Source organism: Mobula hypostoma, chromosome 24 (genome assembly GCF_963921235.1).
Source record: "Mobula hypostoma chromosome 24, sMobHyp1.1, whole genome shotgun sequence".
In the NCBI taxonomy this organism is placed as follows: domain Eukaryota; kingdom Metazoa; phylum Chordata; class Chondrichthyes; order Myliobatiformes; family Myliobatidae; genus Mobula; species Mobula hypostoma.
This window is the reverse complement of record NC_086120.1, coordinates 15,715,932-15,737,681: the sequence shown is the minus strand read 5'-3', so window position 1 is coordinate 15,737,681 and position 21,750 is coordinate 15,715,932. Positions and strand designations below refer to the sequence as shown.

General features: G+C 41.4%; 1 protein-coding gene across 1 annotated transcript in view; it reads left to right on the top strand.

Moving 5' to 3' along the window:
- sema6bb (sema domain, transmembrane domain (TM), and cytoplasmic domain, (semaphorin) 6Bb) overlaps positions 1-21,750 on the top strand; it is a 576,599-nt gene that overhangs the window by 39,667 nt on the left and 515,182 nt on the right. The window lies entirely within an intron of this gene.

Sequence of the window (21,750 nt, the reverse complement as noted above, 5' to 3'; positions counted from 1 at the left end):
TTAAGCATCGGGACGGGTGGACTAAAACGACAAGGGGTTGAGACCAGAGGCGAGGGTCGAAACATCTCTGCTCCGTGACACGTAACTCTGCTGTCCTCTGTGCTGAGGCGGAGGCAATGTCGTGCCCCGGCTGCTCCAGGTTTGCTGTCTGTGAGTTTTGTGGCGATTTGCCTCTGTGTGATAGACTGAGACTGCCGGCATACTCTGGCTGCTCCTAGCCTCGGGTTCATGGACTCAATTTCAGTCTGAATGCATGCTTGCTTTATTATTTGCGGAGTTTGATTTTTTTCCTCTCTGTGCAGTGGGTGCTGGCCCTTATTTTAATTTAGGTTCTTTCAGGTTTCTTGTTTTGTAGCTGCCTGTAAGTAGATGAACTCGAGGTTGTATAATTTGTACATACTTTCATAATGTACTTTGAACTTTGTTGTATTACAATGTCCTTGTACACTCATTAAAAACGTTTGCAAAGATATTGCTGCTTTGAGTTAGTAATTTCTTCTTGTGCAGAATGTGATTTCAGATACTGCTGGATCTCTTTGTGGCACTGCTCATAGGTAGCTAGATGATTTAATGATAGAAGTGTTACACCACCTATTGCAGAGTTATTATCTGGTTGCTAACTTAAGACATTGTTTAATGTCACGTTTCCTTTTAAGGTCACAAAGGTGCAATTGCCATTTCTAAAGGATATACAAAGGTTGGCTTGAGGTTAATTGCCTTTTGTGAAGTATGTAAATTGCCAGGGTCTGATACTAGCTCTCAAAAGTAACACGAGTAGCTTTTTCTTATCTCTTTCTCGTGTGCTTATGATTCTTGAATTGTGATTGAAATGTTATAGACTGAATGGTTATACATGTGCCACTGTTGTAATTTATATATACTCATCTCAGGGTGTCAGAGTATTTGGTATTACATTTTCTGCTCAGGGCGCAGATACACTGTGTTTATTTCCCAAGAACTGATCCACCATCCAGTAACCTGCAATGCAATTATTCTTCTTATTGGAGGCAAAACAATGAACACTCATAGCAGATTCAGATATCTGATGTTGGAGCAATGCTACGTGGATTCCGGTTAATTGGCCATTGGTTAATCAGGGCAGCTGCTTATTTGGGACAAATTTTAAGGAACAAAAACTGATCAAGAACATAGCCAGAATTCCCTTATTTGTTTATTTACCTTGTGGAGATATGCAGTTGTCAATATTTGTGCTCAAAAAGTCGCAATTTAGTCACTGATTAGTTGGGGAGAATTAAGCTGTAATACAATTCAGAATTGCTCACTGCGGTTTCAAGCATTCAGGCTTGGAAATGCCAACAATGGCTGGGAGTGAAAATGAAACTACAGTATTTCGCTATTTCAGCAAGTAAAGAACTACAAAGCATTTGAAGTTATTGACAATCATCTTAAATTTACAATGAAAATGAAGATTTGGAGGATACAATCGTCAACAGCATTGTATGAAAGTAGTCCAACATCTGCACAAGGAGCCTGCTCTGATCTTGTTCATTTACAGTGAAAAGGACATGATACAGATAAATCCTTCCTTTGATTGGTATTAGGAACTAGTACAGTTCTATAGTACAGTAGCATTGGTAGTGTTCAAATTTGTTCTGTATGCCATTTAAATACATAATTTGTTACTAGTTTTTTTTAAATACCTTTTCAACTATTTTCATAAAATTTTGGTGAATTGGTGCAACTGCTTAATTGGGCCAAAATGTACTGGTCCCGATACCACAATCCACTGTATTTGTGCACGCACACGTGTGTGTGTGTGTAAATGCAGCCATGGTTGCCACCACTACCACATATACATGTCCCACCTGCAATAGAGCTTGTGGGTCCAGGATAGGACTGTATAGTCATCAAAGTTCTCACCGTTAGAGGAGTGGACGTCGTCATCAGATTTCGATGGACAACCGAAGAAGAGAGTGAGTGTGTGTGTGTGTGTGTGTGTGTGTGTGTGTGTGTGTGTGTTACACACGACTCTCAGATACAAATAAAGCACAAACATAAGCCACATACACTGCACGGATACACTAATGCAATTCCCACAAAGACCCATACCTCAAAGTCACTAAAATGCAAGCACGCACACATCACTGTCTCACGCACATATGCCTAGATCATACACACATTCAGGTACACTCCACTAACTTTCAAACTACTATCTGTTCTGAGTTGCTTGTATGAGGCAGGATGCTTCCAGGGATTTTACAGTCGTCCTCAATCTCATTTGGCTGCGGATCAGAAAATTATTTCAAAGTCAATCTGGTAATTTTTATTTTGCTGATAGTTGTACATGTAAGGGCATCCATTCAATATACAATATTTGTCTGCACTGTTCTCTATCTGAAGTTAACTGCACAGTGCCCACTTTCAGGGCCTGACAATGACCTTTATATTGCAGATAAGACTAGCTCTAAATCAGGGTTCCCAACCTGGAGTCCCTAGACCCCTGGTTAATGGTAGGGGTCCATGGCATGAAAAAAAGTTGGGAACCCCTGCAATATAACAATGCATCCTTCAGGACTGAGGGGATGTCAATTGGTGGGGGTTGCATGGCTGAGGACAGTGCATCCTATGAAGAGTAACAATGGATAAGAAAAGTTGTTATTTGTGTTAACTTTGGGTCCAGCGACCATAATGCCATTAGTTTCAATATAATTATGGAGAAGGATAGGTCTGGACCCAGGGTTCATATTTTTGATTGGAGAAAGGTTGACTTTAAGGAGATGCGAAAGGATTTAGAAGGAGTGGATTGGGACAATTTGTTTTATGGGAAGGACATAATAGAGAAATGGAGGTCATTTAAAGGTGAAATTTTGAGTGTACAGAATCTTTATGTTCCTGTTAGGAAAGGAAAGGTTAAAAGTTTGAGAGACCATGCTTTTCAAGGGATATTGGAAACTTGGTTTGGAAAAAGAGAGATATCTATAATAAATATAGGCAGCATGTAGTAAATGAGGTGCTCGAGGAATATAAAGAATGTAAAAGAATCTTAGGAAAGAAATTAGAAAAGCTAAAAGAAGATACGAGGCTGCTTTGGCAAGTAAGGTGAAAATAAATCCAAAGGCTTTCTACAGTTATATTAATAGCAAAAGGATAGTGAGAGATAAAATTGGTCCCTTAGAAAATCAGAGTGGACAGCTATGTGTGGAGCCAAAAGAGATGGGGGAGATTCTGAACAATTTCTTTTCTTCAGTATTCACTAAGGAGAAGGATATTGAATTGTGTTAAGGGAAGGGAAACAGATAGGGAAGTTATGGAAACTATGATGATTAAAGAAGAGGAAGTACTGAGGCTTTTAAGGAATATAAAAGTGGATAAGTCTCCAGGTCCTGACAGGATATTCCCTAGGAACTTGAAGGAAGTTAGTGTGGAAATAGCAGGGGCTCTGACAGAAATATTTCAAATGTCATTAGAAACGGGAATAGTGCTGGAGGATTAGCATATTGCTCATGTTGTTCCATTGTTTAAAAAGGGTTCTAAGAGTAAACCTAGCAATTATCGGCCTGTGAATTTGACGTCAGTGGTGGGTAAATTGATGGAAAGTATTCTTAGAGATGGTATATATAATTATCTGGATAGACAGGGTCTGATTAGGAACAGTCAACATGGATTTGTGCGTGGAAAGTCATGTTTGACAAATCTTACTGAATTTTTTTGAAGAGGTTACTCGGAAAGTTGACGAGGGTAAAGCAGTGGATGTTGTCTATGTGGACTTTAGTAAGGCCTTTGACAAGGTTCCACACGGAAGGTTAGTTAGGAAAGTTCAATCGTTCGGTATTAATATTGGAGTAGTAAAATGGATTCAGCAGTGGCTGGATGGGAGAGGCCAGAGAGTAGTGGTGGATAACTGTTTGTCAGATTGGAGGCCGGTGACTAGTGGTGTGCCTCAGGGATCTGTACTGGGTCCAATGTTGTTTATCATATACACTAATGATCTGGATGATAGGGTGGTAAATTGGATTAGTAAGTATGCAGATGATACTGAGATAACTGGAGATGTAAATAATGAAGTAGGTTTTCAAAGCTTGCAGAGAGATTTAGTCCAGTTAGAAGAGTGGGCTGAAAGATGGCAGACGGGGTTTAATGCTGATAAATGTGAGGTGCTACATTTTGGTAGGACTAATCAAAATAGGACATACATGGTAAATGGTAGGGCATTGAAGAATGCAGTAGAACAGAGGGATCTAGGAGTAATGGTGCATAGTTCCCTGAAAGTGGAATCTCATGTGGATAGGGTGGTGAAGAAAGCTTTTGGTATGCTGGCCTTTATAAATCAGAGCATTGAGTATAGGTGTTGGGATGTAATGTTAAAATTGTACAAGGCATTGGTAAGGCCAAAGTTGGAGTATTGTGTACAGTTCTGGTCACCGAATTATAGGAAAGATGTCAACAAAATAGAGAGAGTACAGAGAAGATTTACTAGAATGTTACCTGGGTTTCATCACCTAAGTTACAGAGAAAGGTTGAACAAGTTGGGTCTTTATTCTTTGGAGTGTAGAAGGTTGAGGGCGGACTTGATAGAGGTATTTAAAATTATGAGGGGGGTAGAGAGAGTTGACGTGGATAGGCTTTTTCTATTGAGAGTAGGGGAGATTCAAACAAGAGGACATGAGTTGAGAGTTAAAGGGCAAAAGTTTAGGGGTAACATGAGGGGGAACTTCTTTACTCAGAGAGTGGTTGCTGTGTGGAACGAGCTTCCAGCAGAAGGGGTTGAGGCAGGTTCGATATTGTCATTTAAAGTTAAATTGGATAGCTATATGGACAGGAAAGGTATGGAGGGTTATGTGCTGAGTGCAGATCTGTGGGACTAGGTGAGAGTAAGCGTTCAGCATGGATTAGAAGGGCCAAGATGGCCTGTTTCTGTGCTGTAATTGTTATATGGTAACATTACTTTGAGTGTGAAGTTGTATGTGCAGTATTGTGCCTCTTGGTGCAGAGGTACATTGATTTGTTTGGTGATGTACATGCATAGTATATGGCTGAATGCCAATAAACTTGAAATTGAAAAGCAAATGGCCATTTTGTCCTTTCACCCTTTGGGAGGCGGGGAAAAACTGCTGTTTTCTCTCCAAAGTAGACCACCTATTTTAAGGGAATTGCTCCTTATTATGGACTTTTGACCAAAGGGTCCATGTCAGGTGTTCAATTACCTGTAATGGCATTTTGGCAACACAATGTATTTGACGATCTTGTTTTCATTCCTCGGGAATGAAATGCAATTATGGCCAAACAAAATATATTATTCCTGATGTAACACATGGTTTGAGCAATGCCTGGAGAAATTACTCTGATCTTTCAGAGCATGTCTTTGAATTCACTCAACCCAATTAGGAGTTTAAATAATTTTGTTTGCTCAGCAGCAGTGTGATTTACCAGGGTTCTCCCTCAGCAGGTCCCACCTTGAATTTTACTTTAATTTTTCTTTAATAATTCATGGAACTATTCCCCTTCATGTCATCACTGACCAGTGACTGCAGGCCTCATTCACTAAGCACCTCCTTTATTGGATTTAATAACTGACACCCTTCTGTGTTCATTTCTCTGACCTCTGTCAAGTGTGTGACTCCTGTTCCCTCAGTCACAAGTAACAACAGACAGGCTTTGACACTGCTGATTTCTTTCTTGGTGACCTCTTTAGCCGAATGCCTCTGGCTCAGTCCTGGGCAGATCATTTTTTCCTCATACACTCTGCTTGGGAGGGAACTGCCCTGCTGTGCTCTAAGACTAATTTCAGTAGTGTCTGAAGACTGTGATGTGACACCTTCATATTGCCTCTGTGGATATTATTGGTTTCACTGTATCAGCCCTAACAAATGCATTTATCATTTTACAACCATCAATTATACCACTCTTCAACCTTCAAATCTTGAGGGACTTGATGCATTGCATTATAATTTTCACAGTTTATCATGGCTGAGTTAATTTGGGTGCAAATTTGTGTTTAAGTGGAAGCAATTACAATACGTTCATATTTATGTACATTTTGTCAAACAATAAACTGCAACATCACATAATGAATCTTCCAAGTCCCTTGGCAAAGAATGATAGTAATCAGTGACAACCAGCTCACTTGCCCTTCGTAAGCTTTCATTTTTCCAGAATGTCCTTTGCTGGAAAAGTTTCGACAATGTGAATAGAAAACTTTTCAGGTTGATGATTTTCTCCCTCCAGTGTCCATTTCCAACTCCAGCTGCTTTGCTTCAATCAGTGCAATGATAACTGTTCCAGAACTTAAAGAATATTAGCTTACTACTCAACTAATGCAATGGGACAGGCAGAGCCTCTGATTTCCCCCACGCTTCTCAGTTTAGAAGCAACTCTTTCTTGCTTGAATAGTCTTCTGTAGGTGCTATCATTGGCTTGTTTCAGTTCTTAATGCTGAGGGTTTGCTACATTAACCTGCCTCTAATTTATGCTAAGTGCTGATCTTCTGAAAATGCTTCTGAGGTGTGCTTGTTAAAATTGTGCACAGTTCTGGTTGCCAAACTATAGGGAGGTTATGATTGTGCTGGAGAGAGGACAAATGAGATTCACTAGGAGGTTGCTTGGATTGGAGGACTTTGGTTATGGGGAGAAATTGGGATATGCTGGGCTTGTTTTCCCTGGAGTGAAAGAGGCTAAGGAGCAACCTGATCGAAGTATATAAGATTATGAGAGGCACAGCCAGATGGTCAAAATCTCTTTGCCATCATGTGGGTATCAGAAACATGAGGGCATTGGTTTAAGTTGAGAGGTAGGATTTTTAAATAGGATCTGAGGGGTAAGGGCTGTAACAACTCCATGACCAAATTTATAGTGGGATTGTGGAGATGCAATGGACATAGTTTCACTGTGCTTCAGAGACAGCAATGTCTGGACTGGGAATATTTGAAAACTGATCTGAGTTGCTAAAATGGCAGTTTTCTATTCTCCAGCATTAACTCCACCTTGACAAGTTCAGATTGACAAAAAAAATTAACTGCAGGCATCTGTCACCTGCTTGGTTAACTTCTCCATTTCTGTGTGTTAAGATTTACTTGTGATGGTCATAATCCTCCCTAGCAGTACCCTTTGTGACCTCATCTGATGTCCTCAGTGCATTGCACCCCTGTAACATGCCTGAAAAAATACCATCCTCTAATTTAGTCGAGTGTAAGCCAAGACAGGACTTTTGCGGTAATATTGCCAGACAAGCACTTAATGATTCAACTGGCAATCCTTTGACAACCATCTTAATGCCAGTGTCAGATTGTTTGGGTTAATCATTGCGTAAATTGCAAAAGAATATCATCTGAATACATGGTGTTGATCTGCATCACATTCAATGAGCAGAAAATGCCATAAATATATAGATGAAAGAATTAATCGACATAAATGCACTTAAAAAACTCGCAACCTCTAGCAGGCCTAGAATGATCTTGAAATAATTTCTTTTAATCCCCTTCACCTCTATTTACAATACTGACGTTAACTCGAGCATGGATACTGGCATCCAGTCCTTCTGGCTGCTAGCTAAAAACCTTGCATAGTTCCCATAGGAATACCTCCTATTCTCCAACCAGTGAATGGAAAAGCTAATCCTTTGGCCCCACTCTGTGTTACCCTGGCTTACACCTATTGTCAACATCTGTTTTTATCACTGCTGGATGCAGTTATAGGGAAAGAAGAAATGAATCCAACATCTTTTGCCAGATGGTTTACCAACATTTCTGGCCTATGCCTTGAGTACAATAAAGATGCAGGCCTCCTGCTGTGTCAATTTTGGACATCTTGCATTACAGCCACTGTCCCCGATGACTGCAACTGCAAGATGTGCATCCGGCTGCAGCTTTTAAGGAGTTGGAGCTGGAACTGGATGAACTCCAGGTCATTCGAAAGGCTGTAAGGGTGACAGATAGGACATATTGAGAGATAGTTACACCCAAGGTGTTGGACACAGTGGCAGTCAGGAAGGGAAGGGGAAATGGGTTAAGGAGCCAGTGCAGAGCACCCTGTGGCATTCCCCTCAACAACAGGTACATCACTTTGGATACTGTGGGGTGGGTGGGGGGAGGGGGTAGTTACAGTTGACCTCACAGAGGAAAATCACAGCGGTCAGGTCTCTGGCACTGAGTCTGGCTCTGCAACTCAGAAGGGAAGTGGGGGGGGTGGGGGAGAAGAGGCACACTGTGGTGATAGGAGATTAGTTAGGGGAATGGATAGGAGCATCTGTGGGAAAGAATGAGATTCCCAGATGGTGTGTTGCCTCCTGGATGCTAGGGTCTGGGATATCTCGGATCAGGTTCTCAGCATTCTTAAGTGAGAGGGTGAACAGCCGGAAGTCATCCATATCGGTACCAATGATGTAGGTAGGAGGAGCAATAAAGTTCTGCATTGGGAGGTAAGGGAATTAGGTGCTAAGTTAAAGGGCAGGACCTCCAAGGTTGTGATCTCAGGATTGCCACCTATGTCACGTGCTAGTGAGGCCGGAACTAGGAAGGTTATATAGTTTAATATGCAGCTAAGGAGTTGGTGTAGGAAAGAAGGCATAAGATTTTGGGATCATTGGGATCTCTTACAGGGAAGGTGGGACCTGCACAGATGGGACAGTCTGCACTTGAACAGGAGGTGGGGAGGCTAATACCCTAGGGGTAATATTTGTTAATGAGTGTGGTGGGGTTTCAACTAGAGTTGCAGGGGTATGGAAACCAGACTGCCCGAACAGTTAGTGGAGAGGTTCTGGAGGCAGATGTTGGTAAGACCTTAGATAAAGTTAGGAATCAAACAGTTGAGCATGGTGCGACTAGTGACCTGAGTTGTATATATTTCAATGCAAGAAGTTTAGGAAAGGCAGATGTTAGGGCTGAAGATGAGGTAGCTGGTTTACAAACAGGCAATGTGGAGTGAGGAGAGGCTGCTGATGGGGCAAAATTGCATTCAACAGGATGATTTGCAACATAAAAGATGGACAAAATCGAAAAGGGTGAATACAGAACTGAAGGTATTATTTCAATGTACACAGTATATGGAATAAGATGGATGAACTTGCAGCACAGTTACAGATTGGCATGTATGATTTTGTAGGCATCACTGAATCATAGCTGAAAGAAGATTATAGACGAGAGCTTAATATCCAAGGATACATTTTGTATCGAAAGGACAGGCAGGGAGGCAGAGGGGTCGGCATTGCTCTGTTGGTAAAAAATGAAATCAAATCATTAGAAAGGGCTGACATGGGGTCAGAAGGTGTTCAGTCATTGTGGATAGAGCTCAGGAACTGCAAGGGTAAAAAGACCCTGATGTGAGTTCCGTACAGGATCCCAAACAGTAGTAATGATGTGGTCTACAAATTACAATGACATAAAATGTGCATGCTAAAAGTGCAATGTTACAATAGTCATGGGGGACTTCAACATGCAGGTAGGTTGATCAGGTTGGTGCTAGATTACAGAGGGGAATTTCTAGAGTGCTTACGAATGGCGGAAGGCTTGATAGAGTGGGTGAGGAGAGGATGTTTCCTTTGATGCGTGAATCTGAGAACAGAGAACACATCCTCAGAAAAGAGGGTTGTCTTTTTAGAACAGAAATGAGGAGGAATTTCTTTAGCCAGTGTGGTCAGTCTGTGGCATTCTTTGAAAGGAAATGGGGTTTAAAAAAAAGAGTAGTTGAACATTGAGGTGTATATAGATAAAACAGGCAAATCTACATCGATGTGCCTCCTGTGTGGCACCTTGTCAAGGACTTTTTTGGAAAACCCAAATGCACAACATCTTTGTTTATCCTGCTTGTTATTTCTTCAAAGAATTCCAACAGATTATATAAATTAGTGTAGGTTAGGATGGTAGGTTTCCTCCTCTGAAAGGCAATGATGAAACAGGTGTGTTTTTTAATCACAAATCTCTCATTCTACAATCATCACTACTGATGGATAGATATAATTCTAGATCATTAAGTCTAAATTCCATGTCTTACATGATGAGATTTGAACTTGAGTCTCCAGATTGTTAGGACTGGCTGTTGGATTACTTGATGCTGCACCATTATTGTACTCTGTTACTCCAGTTGTGATGTATACCTTTAATGCTGGTGAGTTTATCAGCAGGTGTAAAAAAAAGCTGATCCTATTGTATGGAGAGCATCCAGTACAGCAATACCGAGTGTTCAGTCAAGACCTGTGTATGTGGATAATGCATCAAATCAAGGATATGTTCCTCGGATCATTGACTGGCCAGTTATGGAACAGTGTGACCAGCTGTGGTCACCGCAGATCTAAAACTGCAAGTGTCTAGGTGAAGACTAACAAAACAAAATCTCAATGTTACAGAGGAGAACTCCAAATTAATGTAATATTAAAATTAATTATTATTGGGAAGGAATGAAGTCCAAAACATTCAGATTAAGCCTGGAAAAATAATAAACATGTATACATTTTGTTCAGCAGAAAGTAAATTAGAGGGTGTTAATAAGGATCTGATGAAGGACCTTGGACCTGAAACATTCACTGTTTCTTTTTCCACCAACGTTGATTATTTCCAGCTCTTTCTATTTTTTGCTGAGGTATTTCTTTACACAAAATGACAAATAATATCCCTTGCAAGATTGAGAACTTTTATGGTGTGAAGGTTATGGAGAGAAAAGCAGGCCAGATAGGTAATTTTTTTTCCTTCATCTCTAATTTCAGTCATCGCATTACTGGTTAAGCATGTTAACACTGGGATTCTCTTTATCTTCAAGATGATTTGGCGAGGCCAGCTATTTGAAGTGATAGATCTACAAACTGCTTCCATTGGCTAATCAAGGGTGATTTTCTAATTTAGAACATCAGTGGTTGATGCAAGACTAGAGCACGACAGGAATATTTCCCAATGTGCTTGAAGCAAGGTTCAGTTACTCTGTCAATACAGATTCCAAGTGCATAATTAAAACACTGAGAAATGGATTAGATTACTTGAAAATGCAATATCCAGATTGCCACCGTATCCACCGGCAATTTTCTTGATATAAATCGATATGGATTCGTCTGTTTTCTCTATATACACCAGAATGTTCCACTATTTTTCTTTTACATTTCCTTTCATCCATCTCTGATAAAATAAGTTTTTTTTCTTTCAGGAGACGGTTTCTACATTTTTTTTCTCTGTCTGGTAAATGTATGGCATTTTCTGATATAGCCCAAACATTATTTTGAATGATATTTCTGGTCTTACTGCATTGGTGCTACCATTTTTCCTCCTGTTTCTGTCCTTGAAAATTCAATGATGTTCAAACATGAGAAAATGAGAAAATCAGCAGATGCTGGAAATCCAAGCAACGCAGACAAAATGCTGGAGGAACTCAGCAGGCCAAGCAGCATCAATGGAAAAGAGTAAACAGTCAACATTTCGGACCAAGACCCTTCATCAGGACTAGGAAAGAAAAGAGATGGGAAGTCAGAGTAAGAAGGTGTGGGAAGGGAAAGAAGTAATACAAGATGGCATGTGATAGGTGAAACCAGAAGAGGGGGCGGGGTGAGGTTAACAGCTGGGAAGTTGATTAGTGAAAGACATAAAGGGGTGGGAAGGGGGAATCTGAATAGGGAGAGGGTAAAAAATTATGGAAGAAGGGGAAGCTTTGTCTTTTGCAATTATGGATCTGAATTTTATCTCCTTCCTGTTTTGAGTTTCCCTAGTATTTGTTTTTTCCGCCATTACTTTATAATTTACATCTTTTCTCTATTGATTTAAAATAAACCTTACCCAATTTTCCTTTCCTGTTCTTTGCTGAAGTAATTTCTTCATTCTTTTCAGATCTTGTTCTTTGATGCTCTAAATTCTGAATGTTAGTGACCAATGTTTTGATTCATCAGTGAATACCATCACGCAATTGACTGCAGAGAGCATGACAAACGAGTTTAAATCATGTTATTACTAAGCTTAGAGTGATCGGTCTTTCAGCTATGCCCGCTGGATGCTGACGAGAAATGGAAACTCTGGCTATTTCCCCCTTCTAACTGAAGTGCATTGAGAATATTATTTTAATAAGATTAGTAGGACTAATCAATACTTTACTAAAATTAGTGGGTCCAACATAGCCTTTTTGGTAATACTTTTACAGAATTTTGCCAGCGTGGATATTATGGTAAAGACAGTGTACTTACTTCATCAGATCGGCAGCTCAGTTGTAGGTACAGTTGCTTCTGGCTGGTCCTCTTTGAATCGGGATTTAGTCTCCTGGCTTGATAGTAATAGCAGACTGATGAGTTGCTAGGCAGAGGGTGTGTGGTGGTGTACGTTTGTGCTGCTGTTCAATGATTTTAGAGCTGCCAGGTCTTTTCCGAGTCTATCCTGTTTTGGTTGTGCTACACAACACAATGAGAGTATAACCATGGAGTGAAATCAGGATCGGTTGCCTTTAAGTTTGTGTGGTGGTCATTACTGCCCGCACTTGAGATGGACATGCGTATCTCCTGCTGGTAGATGAGCCAAAGAAAAATGAAGTCAGGTAGGATTATCCCTCAGTTTGATTCTTTTCCACCAGCTCTGTGCAAGAGCGGCAGTCATGCTGTTTGAGGTTGAGCCTTTTAGTTTAATGGTGGTGCTTCAAGAACTAGTTCTGGTGACAAATATTGACGTCCTCCCGTCAGGGTACATACGGTTCAGCTTAGTGCTTCTGGTGATGTCCAGAGTGGAAGAATACTGACTTATTGGTGGAGTGGTGAGGTAAGTCATTATCAGCAAAGGTTTCACCGCGCTGCCTGCATTTTGTATACCTTGAAGAATTAATGGGCCCCGGGGCTAATGTTAGATCACAGACCACTCCTTCCTGATTAGAACATTACAGCACAGGAACACAGTGTTGTGCCAATATAATTAAGCTAATGATGCCTAATTAAGCTAATTCCTCCTGCTGCATATAATTCATATCCCTCCATTCTCTGCATATTCATGTGCCTATCTAAGAACAGTTAAATGCCTCTGCTTTATCTTCCTCTACCACCATTCTTTCTGTCCTTTGAAAAGAATTTGCCCTGAACATTGCCTTTGAATTTTCCTCCTCTCAGGTTAAATGCATGCCCTCTAGTATTAGACATGACCCTGGAATAAAGATATCAGTGGTCTACTCTAATTATGCCACTCCTAATCTTATAAAGTTCTATCATGTCTCCTCTCGGCCTCTGCCACTACAGAGAAAACAACCCAAGTTTGTCTAATTTCTCATAGCACATGACCTCCAATCCAGGTATCATCCGGCTAAATGTCTTTTATTAACCACCCTACAAACTGAGCAGCGACTTTCAGGGAGAGATGGACTTGGACCCTCTCTGTACACCAGTGCTATTAGGGATCTTGCCATTAATTATGTAGTTTCTCTTGTGTGGATTTAAGTTCCATTTGTCATTTCTCCATTCAGGTTCTATATCTCATTGTATCCTTTGGCAAACGTCTACATTATCCACACCACCACCAGTCTTAGTATAATCAGCAAAATTACTAACTCACCCATCCATATTTTCATCCAAGAATGCACACTAGTACAATGAGGCATAATTATAAAGTCAAAAACATACAGAAAGGCCTAGAAGAGGTACCTGGTCAAGTACTAAAGACCTGTGCTGATGAACTGGCTGGAGTGTTCACTGAGATCTCTCACTTTGGCAGTCTGAGGTACCTACATGCTTCAAGCAGGCTTCAATTATAATGGTGACCAAGAAAAACGTGGTGATTCGCCTCAATGACTATCATCCATTAGCACTTGTATTCATAGTGATGGAAGTGTTTTCAGAGGTTGGTGATGAAACCTATCAACTTCTGCCTGAGAAGTGACTTAGATCCTACCCGAGCAATATGTCCACATCTAATGCATTTCATTTGCTCTTCACTCAACCCTGGATAACCAAGGTGCATACATCAGGATACTCTTTATCAACTACAGCTTGGCATTCAACGCTATCATCTCCTCAAAGCTAATCAAAAAGTTTCAAGACCTTGGCCTCAATACCTCCTTGTGGATTTGCAGCTTCAATTTCCTGACCTAATGACTTCAGGAGGAGGAAACCGGAGGTCCATTAGCCAATCTTCATTGGAGGATTAATGGTGAAGAAGGTCAGAAGCTTTAAATTCCTCAGTGTTATCATTTCAGAGGACCTGTGCTGGCTCAGCACACAAGAGGAATTATGAAGAAAGCCTGACAGCACCTCTATTTCCTTATGGGATTCTGAAGATGTCATGCTGAATCTAACACTTTGACAAACTTCTACTGATGTGTGGTGGAGAGTATATTGACTAGCTGTAACAAAGCCTGGTATGGAAACATCAATGCCCTTGAGTGAAAAATCCTACAAAAGTAGTGGATATGGCCCAGTCCATCATAGGTAAAGCCATCCCCACCATTGATCACGTATACATGGAGCATTGCTGCAGGAAAGCAGCACCCATCATCAGGGAACCCCAACACCTACCACCCAGGTTATGCTTTCTTCTTGTTGTTACCATCAGAAAGAAGGTACAGGAGCCTCACGACTCTCACCATCAGGTTCAATCATCAATCATCAAGCCCTTGAACCGAAGGGGATACTTTCACTTGCCCCATCACTGAAATGCTCCCACAACCTACAGATTCGTATTTAAGGACTCCTCATCTGATGTTCTCAATATTTATTGCTTATTTATTTATTATTATTATTTCTTTTTGTATTTGCACAGTTGACTTTCGCACACTAGTCGAACACTGAAATGAATCTCAGGCTTGTATGTGGTGACAAGTAAGTACTTTGATAATAAGTTTTCTTTGAACCTTGAATGGAAGAAATGTCTTTAGCACTGTGTGTATCCCAACCATCAAGATCTTGGTTCCATGAATCCCATTTTATTCTCCTCGTATTGCCATTAATTCCACCTACCACTCACCCACACAATTAGTGCAATTAACCTTTCAACCTGCACGTGATTGGGATGTAGGAGGAAACCAGAGCACCCAGGGAAACCTGTGTGGTCACAGGATGAATGGTCATAGACAGCAGCAGAAGTCAGGATCAAACTTGGGTCATTGGAGCTGCAAGGCAGCAATTCTACTAATTGCACTGGTGTGGTGTCTCAGATGCTGCCAAATCTGTTGACATAAGGGAGCTCCATGATTTCTATGGAGAAGGCTTTTCATATAGATAGATAGGAGATGTAGCCATCAATTATGATACCACTTCCCTTGTGATTCTTTTCCCGAAATTCAGGAGCCAGGCTGTAAGTACTGAAGAAGAAAGCTATTTGTATAAAGAATGGAGTGTAAGTGGCAGTGAAAGTAAGTATGTGTTGGAGACTTCGGGCTGTCGGGCTTGGGAACTGGAGAGTGAAGGCTGGTTAAAATTACTATTTTCTTCAGTGGAGAAATGAAAGTGGCAGAAAACATTGAGCTACTAAGGGCAAATGGTGTTCAATATTTTTCCTCCTCTTTCAATTTGCAGATGCTTTTTATTTAAAAAAAATGTCTTTGTAGCTGCACACATCAAAGTTGCCGAAACGTCGACTGCGCCTCTTCCTATAGATGCTGCTTGGCCTGCTGCGTTCACCAGCAACTTTGATGTGTGTTGCTTGAATTTCCAGCATCTGCAGAATTCCTGTTGTCTTTGTAGCTGAATGGGTTCAGTTTTTTAGCAAGTAAGCTAAACTCAAATCTTTATATGGAACACTGCACTGTACGAGAAAGTGACATTGCCTTGTATTGAATTCCTGGTTCTCCGAGGCGGCTCTGGCTTGGTGTGGAGGCAGGAGGGAAGGGCACAACAAAACCTGGAGATTGAAGAAAGGTTGTGATAAGGATTTTTGACATGGGGAATCCAGTTTGCACAAAGGGTCTTTGGAAACAGAGGCAAATTGGGAATGCCAATTTAGCTGCTGAAAAATAGATTTGATATTCATACAATGACTGAACTACCCAATGATTTGAGGGAACTATTCCCAACACAATCCAGCACTGCTCCTGAATAGTTTGTGTCATTTGTTGTGTTTGTATGTTGCTGTGTGGCCTATATACTAGCTATGAAGTGTGACTATTACTTTAAGATTGGATAGGTTGGTGCTACATTAACCCACATTCTGTAGTTAACTTTGCAATGTTGTCAAAGCCTTGGAGTTATTTGGCATGGAAACTGGCCTTTCAACACAGAATATCCCCACTGACCATCAAATACCCACTGCCTCTTGTTTTCCACTTTTAATTCCTCCCACCCCTCACTCCCCACTCACTGTCCACCACCACCATCTTGTTCTTCCAGTTCACAGTGGCCAGTTTACCTATCGAACAGCAGGCCTTTGGCAATTCAATGTGCCCAAGCAAAATGAACGTATTCACAAGGAGAAAGTATAAGCTCTGTAGAGACGGCCCTGGAGTTCAGAGTTGAGCCCAGGTCACTGGAACTGTGAGGCAGTAGTGTTAACTGCACCACTGTGTGGCCCTGTCTATGTATCATGATGCTTTAGTTCAGTTTAGAGGCTGTCACAAAGCAATATTGTTCCATTGGTGCTCAAGCTCCGAGTGAGCTTCTTACATACCATGTGAGGAAAGCTAGCACACCACCTGGACCCCCCAGCGCTAGTAATTGCAGAGGTCACATGATATTAAAAGGCACATGGGGCTGCTATTGAAATCACAGCCTTGGCTTGTCCATTCAGCACAGCTGTGGAAGTAAACGAAAACACAGATATTGGTGAAGAACAAAACTGACAGATCTGCTTTCCCTCTAGAATCGCCTGCATCAACTCACATTTGACATAGCGAAGTCACAGTACTATACGGTATGGAGACAGGCCACTTGGCAATGAAGGTGTCCACCCAGGCCAAATGCAACAAAATGGAAGTAGCTTATCTACCTCTAAGCGTTTCCTATCCATGTATGTGTCCAAATGTCTTTAAATGTTATTAATTGAACCTTCCTCTAGAATTTCCTCTGGTAGGTCGCTCCATATACTCACCACACTTTGTGTGGGGGGGGGAAACTTGCCCCTTAGATCTCCTTTAAATCTTTCTTCTCTTGCATTAACCAGTGCCCCCGACTTTCAGTCTCCCCTACCTGAGGCAAAACACTGTGCCCATCCACCTTATCAATGCCCCTAATGATTTTATAAAACCTCTTGTAAGGTCACCCCTCAGAATCCTTCAGTCCAGGGAAAACAATCCCAGCCTATCGAGCCTCTCCTTACAACTCACGCTCTCCTATCCAAGCAACGTTCTTTTGAAACGTTTCTTCACCCTCTGTAGCTTAATCAAATCCTTCCTACAATAAGACCAGCACTACACACAATACTCCTGGTACTTGGTCTCACCAATATCCTATACATATGTAAATAAGCATAGTATTGTCACATACACTGAGGTGCAGTGAAAAACTTGCCTTGCATATTGTTCAGACAGATCAATCTATGACAACAGGGCTTTGAAGTAGTACAAGGTAAGACAATAAGTGCAGAATAAAATGATACAAATACAGAGGAAGTACAGTGTAGGCAGACAATAAAGTGGCAGGTCATAACAAGGTAGATTGTGAGGTTATGAGTTCTTATCATACTAAGGAACTGTTCAGTGGCCTTTTAATCACAGGACAAAAGCTGTCTGTGAGCCTGGCAGTACGTACTTTTAGACTTTTGTGTCTTCTGCCCATTGGGAAAGGAGAGAAGAGAGAATGTCTGTGAAGGGTGTCTTTCGATTATGCTGCCTGCTTTATTGAGTCTACGGAGGGGAGGCTGGTCTATATGATGTGTTGAGATGCATCCACGTGACATAATATCAAGTGCCAGAATGAGAGAGGAACATGCCGTGGATGAAGCTGCGATGGAGAGTGCCTGGAAAATCGGTCAACACCACAAAAAAGGTGCAGTTGTAGGAAAGGCACATGAATACCATGGTTTGTCTCTGCGGTACTTCACCAACAAGGAAGTTGCAATCTGCTGGACTACTTGAAAAAGATGGCTTCCTTGTTAAAAGTCAGGAATCACAAGGACTGAAGAGCCAACCATTTTGAAAACACGCAGTCTTCAACCATCCATTCCACAGAAAACTGGGAGTGGATGGTTGGAACTTTCCAATGTTCATTAAGAACCTGGGTGAAAGGAACAGATTGAAATAGCTTTGGGAGACAGGATTTGCTTTCAAATTGGATCGGAAAGAAAGTTACTCTACTTACACTTGAGAACTGAAGCACATTTGGAGAAAATCCTGAAGCTTAATTATAGCAAATTACTGGGATGACCTGTCCCTGTGGGGAAGACATGGACTGCTAACATGAGAGAAGAGGGAAATGTATGTGCAATTAAATAATCCCCCAACCTGCACGTCATTGGGATGCGAGAGGAAACCCATGCAGTTACAGAAAGAATAGCACCAGAAGTCAGTATTGGAACCAATGGGAGCAGTAATCTTGTCACTACTGACAAATGAGACCATTTGTGTGAAACTTTGGAATGGAACTGCAGAAGAATCCTCCAGGAATCTGTTAAGTTTGGAAAAGCAAATCCAGTGCCAGCATTCTGTTTGGGGTTCAGTGAGTTATTCCACTGAGTTGCAAGACTGCATCTAATTGCTTTACAGAAAACAGAGTCCACAGCCGGAGCAGAAGAGGTCACAGAGCAAGCTTAAAATACTAAGCAGCAAAATCCGAATGAAACATCTGTCAGAAAGCATCCAGAGACACTTACTGTGTGTTTGTTTTCTGCCAACTTGTTGCACATCATGGAACTCCCAGTGGGGGTGAACAAATTGCAGATTGAATTGGACAAGTTGAGAGAAATGCACATAGCATTATGGAAATGGCATCAGGGTCCAGAAGAAGATAAAAAATGTGTCACTGTACAATCACAGAGGTTGGAATATTGGTGTTTGTGAACAACAGGATTGATTTCAGGTGTTTTGTCAAAGATGGATGCCAAATAAGATATCTCTAGAAGGGAAATGGAGATGAAATCCACAAAACAAAGCCTCAAAGAGAAGTGAGAGGAGCAGCATAGCAACAGAGGAACAGGAAGTAACACAAAGCAGAGAGGTGAATTCCACAATCCTGAAAGCAGACAAAGAGTTCATTAAGTTAACAGATTTCTCAAAGGCTCCAAGAGAATAAGCCTGTCTTCTGGTTGATAATCATGCAAGTTACAAGGAGATCAGATCATAAGGGAGTGCTGTCTGTAGATCAGTAGGCAAACCAGATTGAAAGTGAGACAAAGAAATTCTGTGAGTTCTCAGGAGATTAAGAAACCTGAAATTTGTTTTAAAGTTATTATTGTACATGTGTATATATAAATTCTTGAATGTACGGACTACTTGTGATGGTACATTGGGTTATTATATAATCCCACTAGGACATGGACAATCAATTGCATCCTCCTTTCTTTGGCAGTCGATTCTGAACTAAATTGAAGCAAGTACATACAAGATTGCTAGATTAAGCATATGGCACAGCCTGTTAAAATATTTGCAATTCCATCAACCTTAGAGTTTTAGTTGTGTTTATCTGTCAAGGATTGTCCTTTTTTTTTTGAAAAAGGGAAGGAAGGGGCTATACAGGAATATTGGTCTGTGGCTTGTGTTTGCAATGGTAACTGGTTTACTATTGTCACTGGAACTGATTTACAGTGGAAAAGCTCCATAAACTGCATGCAAAATTAACTTTCTCACTGTCTCAGATTCAAAACTGGTTTGGCCACAGAAAACGAAGCTAATGGTGGAAGGGCATTTTTCTGACTGGAGGTCTGTGCTCAATGGCAGAAGGCGTTTAATCTAGGTAAGTATAAGGGTGATAAAGAAGACTTGCCTTCATTGGTCAGGGCACAGCGTATAAAAACTGACAAGTTATTTAGGCCACATTTAGAGTTTTGAATGCAATTCTAGTTGCCGCATTGCAGGAAGGATGTGATTTTTGGGGAAGTTCAGCAGGGTGCTAATTGGACTAGAGAACATTTGCGATAAAGAAGGAAGACATGATAGAAGCATATAAAAATTATGAGAGGTTTTATGGAAGTTGATAGTCTTTCACCTTGTGACGAGAATACACATAAAATTAAGATGTTTGCTGGCCTGGGTTAGCATCAGTGACATCAGCAAGTGGTCTGCCACCTGCCCTCAGGGGAAGGAGAGATAAGGAACAATGGAGCAGCGTCTGGAGATGTGTAATGAAGGGACGGGGGGGGGGGGGAGAGAGAGAGCTGTCTGGAGTGGCTCCCCCCCTTTGAACCTTGAACTGTTTGAAGTGATGGACAGGCGATACCCCAGCAGGGGGATAAAAAGGGACCGGTTCGCTAAGGCAGGACACACACACACGCCACCCGAGGTAACGAGACCCTGGAAGCGGTGCGCCTCTCACGAGTGGGTGAGAAGTATCAGACAACGGCCAGGGTGGAAAGGTATGATCAGCGGGAACCCGGTGTGTGTCCGCCCTTGCCTGGGTGCCGGGTTCACTGCAGAGGATCGACCGCATCTGGAGGAGGGGTCACAGTCGGTGACCTCAGGTGACATCACCAAGGACCCGCCCAAAAGTTGCTTGTGAGCCATATCGCCAGTCTGTGAGTGAAGCCGTTCTGAATGATCAGTTGTTCCTGTTCTATCTCTCTCTTCCCCCACGTTGTCCATCGCCATGGCAACGATTACTGCGAACTGAACTACTAACTGGACTGAACTTTGAGTCACTTTGAAATTTGGTCATTTACCCCTAGACAACGATAGAGCTTGATTGATGCTGTTATCTTAATTCTGTGCACATGTGTGTTTATCATCGCTGAACTGTTGCATCTATTATCCTTTCGATTACTGTGTTGCTTGTTTCTTTAATAAAACTTTCTTAGTTCTAGTACTCCAGACTCCAACTGAGTGATCCATTTCTGCTGGTTTGGCAACCCAGTTACGGGGTACGTAACAACCTAGAGTGGAAATGTTAAATACTAGAGTGCATGGCTTTAATGTGAGAGGAGAATGTTTAAAAGAGAAGTGCAAGGCAAGTTTTTTTTTAACACAGAACAGTGGGTTCTTGGAACATGCAACCAGGGGAAGTAATGGAAGCGAGCGAGAGCAATGTTTGGGAGACATTTAGAGCATCACCTGAACAGGCAAGGAATGAAAAGATGTAGACCATTAGCAGGGAGATGGGATTAGTTTAAGTAACATCATGGTCAGCACAGACATGATGGGCTGAAATTCCTATACCGTACTATTCAATGTTCTATGAATCACTTGATTGAAAATGCATGGGGAGATGACGATTGCACAAGTGAAAAAATTAATAAATTGAATTTGAAGGGTGTGACTATGGGGAGATCATTGCAAGGAATGCTTAAACCTTGAAAACGTTTAATTCTTAGAGTTGTGCATGTCGGGGTTAAATGTGGCCACGTTAATGGTTCGGTAACCGTTGTGTTTAAGAAGCTTATTGCAGTGTTTTGTGTTGTTTATTTCAGCCTATAATTTATAAATTGAAAACGTGCAACTAGAGAGACCTTAGGGGTGTAGACTTATGATTTCCCTGGGCAACATCTCAGCTGAGAAGTTGCTTGAAATCTGTTTAGGTTTTAATTATCACTCACTTAGAGTTGCAATCACAATTAAAATGTAACCGTGCTAAAACTTGGATCAAACAACAGGAATTCTGCAGGTGCTGGAAATTCAAGCAACACACATCAAAGTTGCTGGTGAACGCAGCAGGCCAGGCAGCATCTCTAGGAAGAGGTACAGTCGACGTTTCAGGCCGAGACCCTTTGTCAGGACTAACTGAAGGAAGAGTTAGTAAGAGATTTGAAAGGGGGAGGGGGAGGTCCAAAATGATAGGAG